The following is a 17590-nucleotide window of genomic DNA, read 5'->3' on the forward strand; positions in this document are numbered from 1 at the left end:
TTGAAGTGATGGCAGCTATACTGTTTACTGAATTAGGCACTCAAGGGCAGAAGTCTTTATTTTTATTTGAAATAAGTTTACAAACTTCTAGATTGATATGGTTATTAGGAGTCGGATGAAATGAATGTAAAGTCAATAAAGAAATACATATTTATTTTCAGTTTTTGACCAATGACACCCTTTAATTAATCCCCCACCTCCCTGAGTGCTGTGTTAAGTACTTACCTTCCTCCCTGTTTTATCAATCTTCACTGTGTCTATTGCTACAAAGCCTTTCCCCCAATATCATTCCCTCCAGCTCATCTTCTTTAGCGTGTGTGCACTTAGAGGTTCACTTGTGCACACTGAGAACTTTACTTTTAGTAGATTTGTTCTTTTAGGCGGACATGAACTCATAAAGTGAGTTACTATCTTATAGCGAACATCTAAAAATACTAACTGTGGCCAAACAGTATCATGAAATATCTACCCTGTGCCTTGAATCCCAAAAAAAAAAATTGAACTTCCTGACATGTGACTATGCTTTTCTGTATCCTAAAAACTGTATGTCTGCAGTGTGAGAACATCTCAGGCAGGGGAGCCCACAATTTTTCGTCTTCTTTTCAAATGACGCGCTCAATGAGATCTACCAACGAAAAAACACCTGCATTCAGGGGCGGGAGGGGGCGTGGTGGTTCATTGAAGTCAATGGTACCGCAGGCAGGCCCCTCACCCACAGTGCGATCGCCTGCACCCGGAACCCAGGCACATTAGTTCCTGCATTCCAGTCCGATCCGCAAAAATGCTGCGAACACTATTTTTGCACATCGCACTGGACTGGAATGCAGGCACTAATGTGCCTGCGTTCCGGGTACAGGTGATCGCACTGTGGGCGGGGGGCATGGCTGCGGTGCCATTGACTTCAATACAACCCCACACCCAGCTTCTCCTCTGGATCCCCCCAGCTGGGTGGATCCCGGCACAATTGTCGGGATCCACTTCAGCTGCGGCGTCTCAGTTTCCCGCGAGCTACAGCTCGCGGTATACTGAGCCTAGGGTGACGGGAGGATGCTAGTTTGTGTCCTCCCGTTACCCTAAGGAGAACTATGGGGAAAAGCCTTAACCCCATAGTTCTCCTTTAAGTAATGAATGTAAGCTGATTTCATATCAGCATGCAGAGTTGCATGCTGAGGTGATTTTTAGTGAAAGGGGGTAAAAGTCCACTTTAAAAATACATACTAGATATTTTTAATGAATACATAGTTGGATTGAATGGGTGTCATGTACAATAGATCTTCTTATACTTACCGGATTCTTGATAGTACACAAAATTGATGTGGTTGGCTTGTGTATGAAGCTTATGATGGACATGGAAATAAGAGTTTTGATGCAAAAACAACCAGCCTTCCATTTTCTGTGTAAAATCACTCGTACAGATTATTGAGGTCATTAATTTAACATTTATTTCTCATAATATTGTTATATTTTCCTACATGAATACTTTTTCCCCCCAGAAAAGGCATAAAAGAATATACAGAAGAGAGATACACAGTCTGGTATTGTTAATTGTACGCTCAATCTGAAAGCTTGAGAGTTAGCATTGAATAGCTTTGTCATTGCAGCCTGAGGTCATCAAGGGAAATACAGTCTTGGATGCTGGTTTTAAAACCGATTCTAGAAACTTGTATATAAACTGCAACAGCAGTTACCATATTGATGTTCTAAAGATTGCTTGTAAGATTCTAATAAAACTAGGACCAGAAATAGGGCCATATTCTACCATCTGTCACAGTTGGTGGTCTGTATGCTAGTGTGGGTTTCAGTGCGCCACTCACCCTCTTTAAACTCCGAGTTAAAGAATATCTCCAGCAAAAAATTTATTTAAAATCTGCTGGGTAACAAATAGTAAAGTGTAATGAGGTGTATGCCACCTCCTGGATTGTTGGCTGTTCTTTACAATTTATACTTGTATTCATGGCGAGAAGAATAACTTTCAGTATACTTCCAGCACTCTGACAGGAGACTTGGGGCTCTCCTACCCAGGCCACAATGTCTTTTTTTCCAACTGTCTTCTCTTTTTGTATATTCACAGACCGCATTGTAATCTGTGGACCTATCCACTAAATACTAAATGTTCTGTGAATGGACAGAGAAGAGGAGAGGTGGACAGTGCGGCTTGTGTGTAGGAGAGCTGCAAGTCTCCTGTCAGAGTGCAGAGTACTTCTTTAAGTAGTTGAGTCATTTCACATTTTAACTATGTGCGTATTGATGCAGCAATGACAAATGCAGCGGGTACTTGTGATTGGGTGGGGGGTTAACAAGGTTTTCTTGTGGTGGTATTGGCCTCCAATAATTATTGAATTTTCTATATAGATTTAATGGGGAAAAGATGAAAACTGTTGTTTCCATACTTACAAAGTGCTAATTTTGTTTTGTGATTTGTACCAATTTTAATGACATTAACATTTTAAAGTGACACTAAACTCAGGAGTTAAATCTTACAAATGCATTCAAGTACCTTAACTATTAACAAAAATGTATCTTATTTGTGTATCACTTGGCTGTAGATCCTCAAAAAATCTTTGAATTGGTGCTGGCAGTGTCCTTCCTTCTGGAGGGTGGCTACTTATGTTCCCCATGGTCCCTGTGTGTGTTGTAGTCACCACTCCAAGCTCACTCCTGTGATGGACTCCAATCTCAATACAAATCAGTGAACTAAACATTAAATTGGACTCCATCACAGGAGCGAGCTTGGAGAGGTGACTACTTTACAACACACACAGGGACCATAGGGAACCAAAGTAGCCACCCTCCAGAAGGAAGGACAGTGTTAGCACCAATTCAGAGATGCACAAATAAAGTACAGTATTGGTTCAATTCCTATATTTAGTGTCACTTAAATTCTCTATTTTGCTACAATCATGCAGCCCAACCCCCTTCTATTGAGTTTTTTCAGACTTTAGTGGATGAGGTTATCCCTAAATACAAACTAATTTAGGAAGCCAGGGCCTGTCCCAAGAAATTTACGAAAATATGGGGTCCTTGGCTGGAAATATCAACTCCTGATACGTGAACAATGGTACTTGTCCCTTAACGTATTGAGGTGTATGCCTCTGGAAGTACCTGCCACCTTCTGTAGTTTGCTGTTATATGGTAAGGGGCGGGAGTGGTTGTGTGATGGTTATGTATGTGTGTGTCTGGGTATGTTTCTTTCTGTTTTTTGTTGTTGTGAATGTTGGGGCTTGTCTCCAGTTCTTTTGTATTAAAATTTCGATGAAAAAAAAACACCTTTAAAAAAAAAGAATTTCTTGTATAAAGTAGGGATGCACCGATACCGATACTTGTACCAGTGCCGATATCGGTAGTAGTATGCCGATGCCAATACCGATGGTATCGCTGCCGATACCGAGTATTTGGGCGAGTATTCGTACTCGCCAAATGCTCCGATACTTACCCCCGATAACGGAACTTCCGGCCAGAGAAATACTCCAAGTGCCGTGAGGGAACATGTAGCCGCGGCCCGGCTTTCTAACTGGCCGGGAAGCCAGCTCCACATTGTTTGGTTGGCTCAATGCTGATTGGCCGGGAACCCAGCCAATCAGCACTGAGCTGGCTGAACAGCATGAAGCCGGCTTCACGGCCAATCAGCATTGAGCTGGCCAAACAGCATAGTGAAATCAGGGAGCCGGGCTCCGGGTAATGACCAGCCAATCAACATTGAGCAGGCCAAACAGCAAAAATTGAGCCAGCTCCATGCTCCCGGAAGTACCAGTATCGGTATTCGGTATGGGCGTGTACCGAAAACTAAATAAAGATAAAGTTTGGGATTTAGGGGGTTAAAGTGTGTGTAAACCAAATATTTGTTGCACATACTCTTGTAAAGTGTAAACCTTTTGTTGTATTTTCTGCTTTCAATGAAATCATACCTAGGCCTTTCTAGCAAGGTGTCTCCATAGGCAGTTCCTTAAAGGCTCCGTTCATACCTAGGCTTTTGTCGCTCAAAGCTAGGCGTGACCAAAAGCTCAAGACAAAGAATCCCATACATTTCTATGGCCCCTTTTCACACCTTAGCGTTCTGTCGCACAAGGGTTTAATAATGAGCTTATTCCGGTTTTCAGTATTTGCCTTTAAAAGCTTAAAAAAAACAATTTTTTTATCCATGTGGATAACTTCCTGCCAGAGGGTGGCTACTTTTTTTCTAAATGGTCCCTATGGGAGCTATAATGTAGCCACCTCCTGTGCTCGCTCCTGTTGAGAACTACAAGAAGATGTGAGGATGCTTCAAACACCCTCATGTCTCCTCTTCTGACTCCTCTCTCCTCCTTTAAATCCCTCCCATCAGCATGCAGTGGTGTACAAGTGTATAGGCAATGGAGATAGAGGAGGAAGGAAGGGGGAACGGTATGTAATTAGGCACATGCGCAGTGAGAACACTGAGCGCTGTGCATTCTGGGACATGTAGTATGGGAGAGCAACTCACTCTCCCACTACTCTCATGAACGTCGGACATGAAGGAAGCCGGAAATAGCAGAAGGCCGGAAGACCTGCGGGAGCGCACCTGGCACATTTTAAATGGCAAATTAAGGTATTTTTTTTTTTACATTTTTCATAAGAAAGGACAGCAGAATTATCTAATGTACTGTAAGTAGAGCCCTGAAAGCAGATAAAAGATTTGAGTTTTGTATCACTTTAAAAGGTATTGAACACTTTGCATATATACAGGACCAGCTCTTAGCAAATGTAGCTCCCTATAAGCATGTGGACTGACAAGCAGGAGATTTTGATTTCAATGCATATACTAATGAGTTGTTCAATCTCTGTGATTGTGTCTGACAAGCTGTTGTTTTTTACCCGCAGTTTTTTTCTACCAGATCAGTATTTGCTGATCACTTTACTAAATAGTAGCTTATAAAGCGTGGCAGCAAATAGTCTGTGAAGACTCCGGTGGGGTAAAAAAGGTTACTTACTCCAGAAGTACAGTATATAAACATGACCTATAGACTCTATATGAGAGGGTGTGTACAGTGCAGTCATACAAGTATGCATGTACACTGCCTTTATGTGTCTGATCAACAAGGAGTGCGCTCGATTCTGTACAACTTCATAATAAAGGGTCAGCAACAAAATTATGGCAAGTAAATTGGCATTTTAATTCACTAAGTGGCTGTGCTCAAGGGCAGTGGTGTATCTATGTTTTTGGCTGCCCTAGGCAAGCCAAGCTTCGGCCGCCCCCAGCACCTTACTAGCACCACCCTCCCGCCAAGGTGGGACTTGCACTCTAGTCGCACCGGTACCAACCCACCCCACACCCCCGGGATTACTTGCCGTCACCTCATCACTTCAGGACAGGAGTCGGACAGCGCAGCTGACGGATGGGATTGTGACTCAGAGAACGAAAAGCAGCCGGCGGCCACTTAATCGATCTTACTGCTTCCTGGCTCACAGCGGCTCTGTGACCCAGGAAGCAGTAAGATCGATTAAGTGGCCACCGGCTGCTTTTCGTTTTCTGAGTCACGATCCCATCCGTCGGCTGCTCTGTCCGGCTCCATCCGTCCTCCCACCCTCTTCACAAGCAGGCAAGCCACCCTCTACTCCTACACACTGACATGCTCCGGCTTGCCCCTCCTCTTCACAACATAGGCGTTTGACTACGACCGCTCCCCAGGAAGGTGCCGCCCTAGGCAAACGCCTAGTTTGCCTCGGGTTAAATACGCGCCCCTGCTCAAGGGTTATGAATAGTCCATGCATGACGGTCTGTAGGCAAGGCTTAAGAATAAAATTTTCTTCATTAAACCTGCAGGCTGAACAAACAAAATACAACGTATATATCAGATTCCTCCGTCAACTCTTACTAGCATGGATGGAAGAATCCCCGGAATACCTTAACGGTGGCTGCAGATGATTGGCTGCCCGCTCTGTTCGGCCGATGATTTTCCAACTGGCTCTTTCGATCTGCTGATTGAGGGATGCTGACCGGAAGGGTGCTGACAGCGACACCCACGATGCGAATTTCGGACAGATCATCATGTTTATAGCTTCGGGACCTCACTTTAAATTAATTAATATATAGAGGTATACAATTTTCTAGAGGCTTTAAGTTGTCCCTTACGAGATCAATTTAAGCAAATTATATCAGATACGTAAAAATGACGTGCAAAGATGTCACAATGATAATCATGCAGATTATATTGTAACACCTCAGCTAACACACAGTTTGCGGTGTCCTCTGACATATACTACATGCCATATTATTTTACTGCAGCCTAATATTTACATTTCAAACCAGAAAAATACCGAGCTGTGTTCCTCTGAGCTAGAATGGAGTAATGCAATTGCATGAGCTGTACTGTTATGTGATGAGAGTTTATACTCTAATCAGTACAAGGTGCTCCAGCACCACCTGCTGGTACTACTATTGCATTAGGGCCTGTTTCCACCATAGCGCAGGCATTAGCGTGCTCATTATGTGCTGGCATGTTGCGATGCACTCCACTGCAATGCATTTGTAACATGCGTTGAAGTGCATTTTTAATGAACATTTTCTTTTCTGTTATTTAAAGGAGATCTAAAGTCACAGCATGCAATGATAGCGTTACATTTTTTAGATGTTGAGTTGTAGTTCAGAAGGCTGGCTCTATAAGAGATGTGACACAAGGAAGTGCATTGAGAAAGTGCATCTTTAATAAGTACATTTACAAACTTCTAGCTCAGTATGCTTATTAGGAATGTAATAGAACTCATGGCAATTCAATATAGAAATACTTATTTAGTTTTAGTTTTTGACAATAGTTGCCCTTTAAATAGCTATAGTGAAAGGGGGAAGCTTATTCTTAGTCAGCAGAAAAAAGTAAGTCTGGTTTGCAGAAGCACGTTTTTTTGTCCAATGAAACGCGCGTTCGACACGTTTTTTAACCTACCTGGCGGTATGATTTTTTTCCCTTTTCTCTACCTGTTTTTCGTTTTTTGAAAAAAACTTTTAAACTTCCCATCGGTTCCACCCACCAGTGACGAGGACGCTCGCAAGGGACGGAACCTGGAAGCCGGATGCCTGCAGCGGCTGGAGGATACAACGGGGATAGCGGACACTTTAAGACCTACGCTGTATTCCCGAGTGTGGCTCCGGGTTACCGCTTTGAAAATTAACCCCGAGCCACACTCGGGAATACCAATGGATATGTGCTAAAATCTGCCCCTACGCGCGAAAAAGAAGCTCAAGTACTTTTTCGCGTGTAGGGCGTTTTTCAGCGCAACAAAATGGGCTGAAATACGCCCAGGTGGGAACCATGCCCATAGGGATTAATAGGATTTCACTTCTTGAGCGTTTTTCAGCACTTCGATCAGCGCTGAAAAACGCCCAGGTGTGAACCCAGCCTCAGTGTTAATGGCATTTGCTTTATGTATTACAGGGTGCAACCGCCTGGCCCCCCCCAAAAAGTCACACACTCTAATATTCTGTTGGACCGCATTTAGCTTTTACAGCACACATTCGCTGTGGCATCATTACGATAAGCTTATACAATGTCACATCATTTATGTCAATCCAGAATTGCATTCATTTTCCACCAAGATCTTGTAGTTATGATGGGAGAGTCCGATCACTGAGTAATGCCTTCTCCAGCACATCCCAAAGATTCTCAATGGGGTTAAGGTCTGGACTCTGTGGTGGCCCATGCATGTGTGAAAATTATGTCTCATGCCCCCTTAACCACTCTTTCACAATTTGAGCCCGAGGAATCCTGACATTGTCATCGTGAAATATGCCCAATGTGCCATCAAGGAAGAAAAAATCCATTGATGGAAAAACCTGGTCATTCAGAATATTCAGGTAGGTAGGTGACCTCATTTTTTTGGCACATAATGTTGCTGAACCTAGACCTGACCAACTGAAGCAACCCCAGATCATAACGCTTTTCCAAAGGAAGGCTCTTACTTAGCTAAATCCAGGTGGTGACTATTTTTTGGCCAGGAAGTGTATGACAAGGCTCCCACAAGTCCCAGGATTTCTCAGGAAAGAGAATTGCAATTACAGAATTCACCTGCAGCGCCTACTACTGGTGAAATCGAATACAGCATTGGTACTACTGTAACAATACATTAATATGGGTCCATACTTCAGTTCACCAAACATCAGCAGGGTGGGGTCTCGTTGTTTGCCAGAGGGCTGAGAGAAGTTGGGTCCATATTATGTTACATCAATGAATAAATTCTGTTTTCTTGGGAAAACAAGCAAGGTGTGGCCAAGGATAGGTAGGACCTCTCGTCACTAAGTGCAGCCAAGACAGAGGTGTGGGAAAATAACCGTACAGATATCAGAGTACTTTTTATTTAGTATGTATTAGCAGCCTGTGTGGAGCCCGTTTTGTTCTTTTCAGCTCACTAAACAAAGCTGGTTTCTTTGCAGATACTTGTGAATTAATTCTCAGGGCTGCGTTCTGCTCTGTCCCACAGCCTCATTAGAGGACAGATCTCATCTCATAGATTTACACAGATTTAATTTGTTTGCTAACAAAGCTTTACTTTCTGCGGCCTTCATGTGCAACAAAAAGAATGACTGCTTCTTTTAGAACTAAAATTGAGCTTCTTTATTGTTATCCTCTTAGCAACCAAAGCTGAACCCAGGAGACAAAAAAAAAGATCCTAAGATAGAGAAAACGACAGCGATGTGAATTCCTTAATCAAGATGTTAAATTCTGAGAAGAAACAGTCCAATCGCCCTCACTGAAAATATAATGATTGTCCTTCACACATTACATCATAACATTTACAGAAACCCTAATTAGATCTTAACTGACAAAGAAAGAGAAGATAATTCTGCAGCAAAACTGTGTGGCCCCATGAAGCAAGCTTAATGCATGTCCAAAGCCTTTCGATGGACCAGGGAATGGTGGAACACCTATTAGGTATTTTTTATTCTGGAGATACAAAGTGAGGGGAAATCCCCTCCTAGACAGTTGTCAATGGAACATGTGTTCCTATTGGGAGATTTCCCCTCCATTGCTGTTCCAGTGACAACTCCATTTTGGATTTCCCTTCACTTTTTGTCAATAGTTACTTGTCAGTTTTACAAACAGAGGGCAGACACTCCCCAACAGGGACAGAGATGACAATCAAAACCTGTAAGAGAATCTAACACTTCCTCAATCTAACCCTCAAAAAGTGGAAGTGAACAGGTTTCAATTAATTTATTTATTTGCATGTATATATATTTGCACATTAGGGCACACTTACCTTAAAAGTGTTCCATTCTCCAGTGCTGTCACATCACTCGGTTCTCAGCGCTGTCCCATGTCTCTGCCATCTCAAGAAATCCTCTTTGGCCATTGTGTGGCCACTGATGATGTAATCCCTGTGCTTCCTTGCACATAGCAATGCTTGCTTTTAGGGATGCACCGATACCGATACTAGTATCGGTATCGGTGCCGATACCGAGTATTTGGGTGAGTACTCGTACTCGCCCAAATGCTCCGATACCTAGCACGGGTACTTCCTGTATCAGGAAGCCGGGCAGCGCATCATTACACGCTGCTCGCTGTCCTGATTGGTAAGGAAACGGCTCCATGCTCTCTCGTCACTTGTGATGAGAGAGCATGGAGCCGACTTCATGGCCAATCAGGAAGCCGGGTAGCGTGCAATGACGCGCTGCCCGGCTTCCCGATTGGTCAGGAAGCTAGCAAATCCGGTAGCTGGGCGCCGTGTAATGACGCAGCGCCTGGCATTCTGATTGGCGGGGAAGCCGGCGTCATGCTCCCTCGTCATCTCATGAATCATAATATTAAGAAAGTGACCTTAAAGCATTAGTTTGTATTGCTTTAGAAAAAATGTGACCTGTCCCTTTAAGAAAAAGTATCGGTAATTGGTATCTGCGAGTACTTGATCAAAAGTATCGGTACTCATACTCGGTCTTAAAAAAGTGGTATTGGTGCATCCCTACTTGCTTTACATATACTTTACAGAAAGACAGACACAGAATGGGCAAGATGCTTGCCACCTGACCCACTCCAACCTAATCCAAAGGCCTCCCTCTCTATGATTCATGTCTCTCCAGAGATATCATTTAGACATGTGTGCCGGCAAAAAATTTGTTCCGTTACGTTTTCACTCAGATTTGTAATTTTTTAATTTTTCGGGACACGGGTCCGAAAGTCAATTTGTTTCGGGATTTGGATTTGAACGAATTTTGAATGTTCGTTAGCGGTAGTATGTACAAATTTTAACAGACAAAAGAAAAAAAAATATATATATATATATTCTTAGTCTGCATACGAGAAAAAAAAAGCGTGAGGTTCCCCCCCCCAATTGATTCCAGACCCTTTAGGTCAGGTTGGATGTTAGGAGGGTCCGCCCCAAGTTAACAAAAAAAGTGCGTGGGGTTCCGCCAAAAGTCATACCAGGCCCTTTATGTCTGGTAGGAGTTTTAAGTGGGACCCCCCCATAAAATGGGGGAAAAAAACATGAGGTCCCCCCTAAACCCTAAAATTCCTACCAGACCCTTGATCCGAGCATGGGCCCGGCAGGGCAGGAAAGGGGGGGGGATTGAGCTCCCCCCCTTCGCTAAGCCAGGCCGGGGGCGGGCAGGGGGGCTTATTTGCATCGGGGTACCGTTTTAATTAAGTGGGTACCCATATGCCACGCCCCTCACTTTGAATGAGTATCGGGTTACTTGTACCTCTACTCATTCACTAAAGATTTAAAAATAAAAGTAAATAAACAAACCACACGTTTTGAAAAAGTCCTTTAATTAAAAAAAAAAGGCTCCATCAATGTAATCCAGCGTCAATCACGATGAACGATGCCCGCCAACTCACCGAAAAAAAAAAAAGTCCCGCCATACGACAACCCTTCGGAACCCGACGAAGACTTGCCACCAAATGACAGCAGCTCTGGCCAGAATGTAAACACATCGGTCGAGCGAGCCGTGACGTCATGGGGCTCGTTCGGTTTATTTAACATTCTCAGCTGTCATTGAACACAACAGCATTCGTGAGCTCCCGTATGCCATTCGGGTCTGTGAGCTGACGTATCATATGAATAGTATTATTGCACCTCGGCTCACAGACCTGAATGGCATTCAGGAGCTCCCGAATGCTATTGTGTTATATAACAGCTGAGAATGCCAAATGGGCGGAATGAGACCCGTGATGTCACAGCTCGCTCCGTCCATTTGTTTACATTCTGCCCAGAGCTGTCACTTAGTGGCGAGTCTTTGTCGGGTTCGGACAGGTCAGCGTGTGTGACACTCGTACCTCTCCTCGGCCGGGACCGAGTTCCGTCCGCGCCACTGCGCAGGCGCGCCGCGCTGCTCCTCCCACTCTGGGACGGCGTCCGTCGATGCCACTGCGCAGGCGCGCCGCGCGTCCCCGCCCACTCACACGAGCAGTCGGCATAAAGCCGCGGTCCACCGTTTGATCGGCGTCCCACTATTGTTGAAGCAGGACGCTGATCAAACCAGTATCTCTGCTACCTCAGGAACCCACCACCACCAAAGGACAGGAGTGCTGCAAGGACCTTCTCCCTCGCCAGGGAGCGTTAGAAACAGCAAGTATACCGGCCATAGCTGTATGGCTAAGGAATAGGGAACTCCTGCAAGTCCTGGTATCTTGTGCTCAATTGAACTAATGCTTAATACAGTTAACTTCCTATCTATCCTATGCTTATTGAACTGTCTGCAAAATAACTGAAGTTGGATTCAAACTATATGTCTATCCACCTGCTTGCTACGTTAATCTACATACAAATAATATGCTTATTGACTTGCCTGACTGATTAGCAGTTAACCACATCCTAGCCAATTGCCGCTGTTGAACTGCCTTACTAGAGATTATAGGAAGGGATACAGGTTGATGGTTGCCATACTTACTACTGGGTAAAATAGAGTTACCAAATATTACTCGCTTACCATAACCCACATACTTGCCTTGTCGTTGTTACACAGGGTTACCTGTTGCCAAGCGGGGCGTGATGTGAAGCAGCTCCCTCCTAGCCTTATCCACATTACGGCATCAGAGGAGAGCTGCAATCTGATACCCGTTCCTCCCAGAAGGACGCCATATCCACAGCTGTGGTCCATTAACGTTGTTACCCCTGGGGTAAGTGTTACAGCGTGCGGCGGGACTTTTTTTTATTTCGGCGAGTCAGTGGGTGTCGTTCATCCTGATTGATGCTGGATTACAACGATGGAACTATTTTTTTTTTTAAATAAAGGAATTGTCAAAAACTGACTGTGTTTTTTTTTCTTTTAAATTAAGGGACTTTTTCAAAACGTGTGGTTTCTTTATTTACATTTACCTTTAACCCTTTAGTGAATGACTAGGGGTACACGTACCCCTTACTCATTCAAAAGAAGGGGGCGGAGGCATCTGGGTACTCCCTTAAAGGGGTGCCCCGATGCAAATAAGCGCCCCTGCCCGCAGACTTCCCACAACCACCGGGTCAGGGTTGTGGGACACCCTCCCAATGCCGAGGGCACGTGGCCTGGTATGATGCAGGGAGGGGTGCTTGGATCAAGGTTCTGGTAGGAATGTTAGGCATCAGAAATTTTCGTTTTGGAAATTCGTATTCGTTTATTTCTGTCATTCAGAGATTCAGATGCATCCAAATTTAGGAATTTCCGAAAATTCGTCCGAAAAACGAATCTTTCCAAAACGAATCGCACACGTCAATATCAAACTCTTCTACAGTCTGTCAGTTTGTCATAATCTACCATAGACATTCGCAAGCCTATCAAGATGTGACCGATGTGTAGATCTGTAAAAAAGTAAAAACAAGGTGAAAAGCTAAAAGTCATCTCTGACTCGCTACGTAATAATAAAAATATAAATGGTATGTAAGGTAAATGGGTTCACATATACTGTATGTATGTACTGTATGTGGGTATGCATGTATGTATTTTTATGAACCCTTGTATATGAGCATGGATCATTGACAATGTATCATGACTACTGCATGACTGATCATTGTCCACTACAAACAGAGGAAGATCCTTTTGTTGGATTTTAAAACAGTCGAGCTCATCAGCAGATAGTTGTTTAAAGTGGAGAACTTCTTTAAAATGATTTCAGGCATAGTTCACTTGCATTGACAGTTCTTGGCTTTGAACAAAGTGTTTTGGGCACAGAGCCATTTTTCTCCCATGCTAATGAATTCCTCAGTGACGTGAAGTCTTGCTGGTGGTGAACGGAGTGTGATGGATTGGTTTCTAGAAACATCAGCTGCCAAGTTCTACAAAATATCCCCCTGCTTATTTATTTCTTACAAAGAAAAGACATCACAGAATCATGTTAACACTTGGCTTTCAGCCAAACAGCAAATCAGGAGGGAAAGGGAAGTTGAAATATTGACACATTTTTGACCAAAAAAATAAAATGTGAATTTTTTTGCCAACACATTACTGTCCTGTTCTCATTACAATTTCACTTCTAGGTGGACTTACCTTTCTGTAGGACATTTTTAAACTGACCCTAACATGTTGTATATAAAAAGAATGCTAAAATGACGCATGATACAATCGCCTGTAATGTTATAGTACATTCCCATTAATTTACTTTTGTATAATTTTTATCTTATTATTGTTTATAATTATTATATCAAAACATCTAAAAAGGTAATAAATATTATTTTCTCAAATTTGACTGCAAAAGTGGAAATACAATACCTGTTATGAGCCAGGTTCTCTTCTCTTCCTACTTTTTTTTCTAGAGCCAGTGCTCTATGTAATTTATCGCTGCCATAGCGTTCTCTGATTGAATCCAGATCAGATGACCTTAGAACAGGATGGTCCAACATTGCAGAAAAAGTAAAATCAAAATACCAGAATGGTGATTGGGAGACAAGACTCCGCTGACTACCAAAGCCCCTTTGCACTGAACGGGTACCCAGGACTCCTTCCTAGCCCGACAGGCTAGCATCTGTCATGGGGATCTTCAAGAAGTCGGCAAGCAAGGACTTCCCTGATTCCAGGGCCGGATCCCTAAACAACAGGCTAGGGCCAATCAGGTTCTTACTGCCAACATAATTTATTCGTCCAGAGATTGATTGACATGTCCCAAATGTGTTGTTATACAGGTCTGGAGAGAAAAATGCGACTGTGCCAAAGGGGGTGACCATGAGGCCCAACTTTCTCATGCAATTGAAAAACTGCTGGACTGGAGAGCTCAAATCTGAGATAGGAGGGTCTGAAGTTTCTTCAGTGGAAGATTAATAATTAATAATAATGTAATAATGTAGTGGTCCCAAAGAGTAGGAAACTTGTGTACTAGAAAAAATTAGGACTTTAAGGTACAGAGAAGCCGGAAAATCCACCTGGTGCAGAGACATGAAGACAAACCTAGTGGATTCTCCATGCAGTTTCTGGACTAGAATGAAGACATTGGAAGTTTAGAGATCCAAGATGGGGTGGATTTCCCTAATGGGTATGGGAATGGTGAATACAAAAAAAGCCCAAACCCTAGAACTGTTTTGCTAAAGCAACTGAGGCAATGATCTGGGAGACTTTGTGTGCCAGACCTTGCAGGTGGACTGGAGCCAAGCTTGGGAAGTAGCGATGTGAAGTGTGTGGAAGGGGAGAAGCAAAGAGCACATTTCTTAAGGCTCCATTCACACCTAAGTGTATTGTCGCGCGTCAATCAATCTCGCTCAAAATAGTACCTGAGCTACTTTGGGGCAGATTTCAGGGTGTTTTGTCCCATAGACTTAATAGAAAACACTTGAAATCGTGCATTGCGACTATTTTGCGGGCGTTTTGCTCATTCACGTCAATGTGCCTACATCTGCTCACAAAAACACAATATTCTCAGATATCTTCTGCTGAGGAACATGGGTGCTCTTGTCTCCAGTAGCATCATTTACACGGTATCAAGAGAAAGTCTGAAGAGATGATGTCAGTCGAAAGCCATGCGTACGAAAAGCTTCTTACTGGGTGCCCCTGTCCAGCACTTTACCCGAGTGAAATTCAAAATTACAAGCATTTGCATCACACACACCATAATTAAGGGTTTGGGTATAACAGTGGGGAGATGACGTTTCAGAGATTTTAACCAGTCAGGCATGACTTGGCAAAATAAAGCTAAAATATTTTAACTTATAGGAGCGGAGACCAAATACCATAAGGGAAGGAGAGGCTGTGTCTTCCCACAAAAAAACAGAAAATGACAGATCTTAAGAAAACAATCCACTCTCCTGAGGATACTAGCAAAAAACTGAGGCATGCTAGATGTGGGCAGCGTTATCCTGTCTAACTTTTTTTGTTGTTGTTGCCTTTTACACTGCTGTATTATTTGATTGTGTCTTAAAGCAGAAGTAGAGCGAGGCCTAAAAAAACCCCAAACAAACCTGGAGCTTTTAGCCATAATGTGCTAGTATTGACAGCCATTACGTCAGATTTACCTGACAAAGCAATCCCCTCCAATGCTGCACTCCTCCCTCACCAGTGCTTCCATATTCGTCCTGGACTCCTTCTGGATTTCAATCCTTCGAGCACTTGATTGGCCAGGCTCCGATTGCATAGCTCCTATGCATACACACGTGATAAAAAATAAATGCTGACAGGCAGCAAAAAGCTTTTATAGCAGAAGAGAATTATACGGTCTCTTGTGTCATAAAAAGCGTACCAATTGGCATTTTTAAAAACTTAACTTCCACTTTAATTCTTGTAGCGAAACACCTGACTGTGCTTTTTGTCTTTAGTACATTTGGGCCTAATCTTACTTATTAAAACAGTTCTGCTGCTGGCCAATTTGTATAGCTGTATCATCTTTGGTATCTTCATTTGCATAGTAAAACATCTGCCTGTGCTCCTTGTTTTTAGTGCATTTGGGCCAAGTCTTAGCCAAAGTTTTCAAACAGGATTCACCCCCCCCCGCCCCTCCCCATATACTTCAAAGGAATTTGCCACTTAGTTCTGGCTCACTGAATTTCAAACAAGATTCATCAAACCTGCGGGCAGATTCACTCTTCTATTATCAATAACACAAGCACCAATCGTAATTATAATTACTTCATAAAGAGTTTGAAAATAGTTGCACTCAATGAATAAATCTAACATCACACTGGTGATCTTTTCAGTAGATTAATACCAAACAGTATAATAATGTATGGAAGGCCATGCCACAGATGTTATTATAGAGAATCATTTTTTATTAGTATTGCTTGTCAGTAAATAATTTTTGTATTTCATTACAATTAGAATGGCCGGTTGTGAGATAAATGTGTACACATATAATATTTCATTGTACAGATGGTCATGTCATACAAAGCATGCCCCTTCACAATTCTACACACAGCATTGGCTCATGGAACTGTCTGGAAAAAAGGTTGGGAGTTGATCTGGCAACTGGACACAGTAGCATACAGGACAATGAGGGCACAATGATAATAGGTATACTAAGAACAAGCAGCTCTGGCCACAAGAGGGAGGTGGGTGGGGGGATAGTAAGCATTCAATCTTAAAATAAAATTGTATATGGATATGTTAGCTGCCTGGCTTTGTCTGACTACTCAATTCACTACTCTCTTTTACACTACTCTGTATACTTCTTCCAGGTCAGTGGTTTAAAAAACAGTGAAGCCTTTGGATCACCAAGACATCCAGGAACTAGGTTTTTCAGAATGAGAAGTCATCAGTGGCAATCTCTATGCTTCTTCAATACAGGTATCCCTTAAAGAGACATTGATCTGTTACCCATGTAGGGCAAAGTGACAATGTCTTTGCAAATGGCCGTCTTACACTTACTTTGCCTATGCTCCTTTGCTGTTCTTTTCTCCGTCACAGCCATGCCAAAATCAGTAGTATTTATTACTCAGGGGAGTGGTGACACCTCTCCCTAGCCATTAGCTTCTAGACCTTAGTACTGTCACAAGGGAGAAGGTCACATGCTCCTCCATTCCCTGGAGTGCTGGGCAGTGTTGCCGGCTGTGATAGGGAAAGAAGCTGCAAGGGAGCACAGAGAAGATGAGTATAAGTAGGTCAGGGAGGGCACTTTGAAGAGACATGGGGGTTGATTTACTAACCTTATAAACACACCACGAATGTGTATACACCTCTGCAGTGTGTTCCCTCCCAGCATGATCTATGGGTGGAATCTAAACACCTTTGTAATGTGTACACACCCAGCAGGTGTGTTGTGCAAAGCCCTGAATGAATTCCAAGGTGATGTTGTGTAAATTAGCTCTATGTTCTGTTGCTTGCGTTGATGAATGCAAGGAATGTAAATGCATGAGCTAACCATTTTTGTCTAAATTGTGAAGCAGCATTATATATGCATCATGTGCATGATTTTTCCATATATGGCATTAGTGGAAATATGCTTTTAGAGACTTTTTGGTTGATAAATACGTTTTGCTGTGTGAAAATCACACACACCTGGTGTGTGTGTGTGTGTTTAGGTTAGTAAATCACCCCCATGGTCTCTTTAAAGACCTAAACAATTGGCCAACAGTAGCCCTCACATCTAAAGGGTGTTTAACAACTTTTCAGCTACACAGTAAAGTTGTTAAAAGGAAGATTTTAATTACAAAAAATATATTTGCCTGTACTTTTAAGTGTCCCTGGGCTGGGATACAAAATCTGACACATTGATTGACAATTGGCCCAGGGAGACCTGAGATTATCTGCAGC

This window comes from Nanorana parkeri, unplaced genomic scaffold, assembly GCF_000935625.1.
Source record: "Nanorana parkeri isolate BGI_ZX_2015 unplaced genomic scaffold, ASM93562v1 scaffold964, whole genome shotgun sequence".
NCBI classification, from domain to species: Eukaryota; Metazoa; Chordata; class Amphibia; order Anura; family Dicroglossidae; genus Nanorana; species Nanorana parkeri.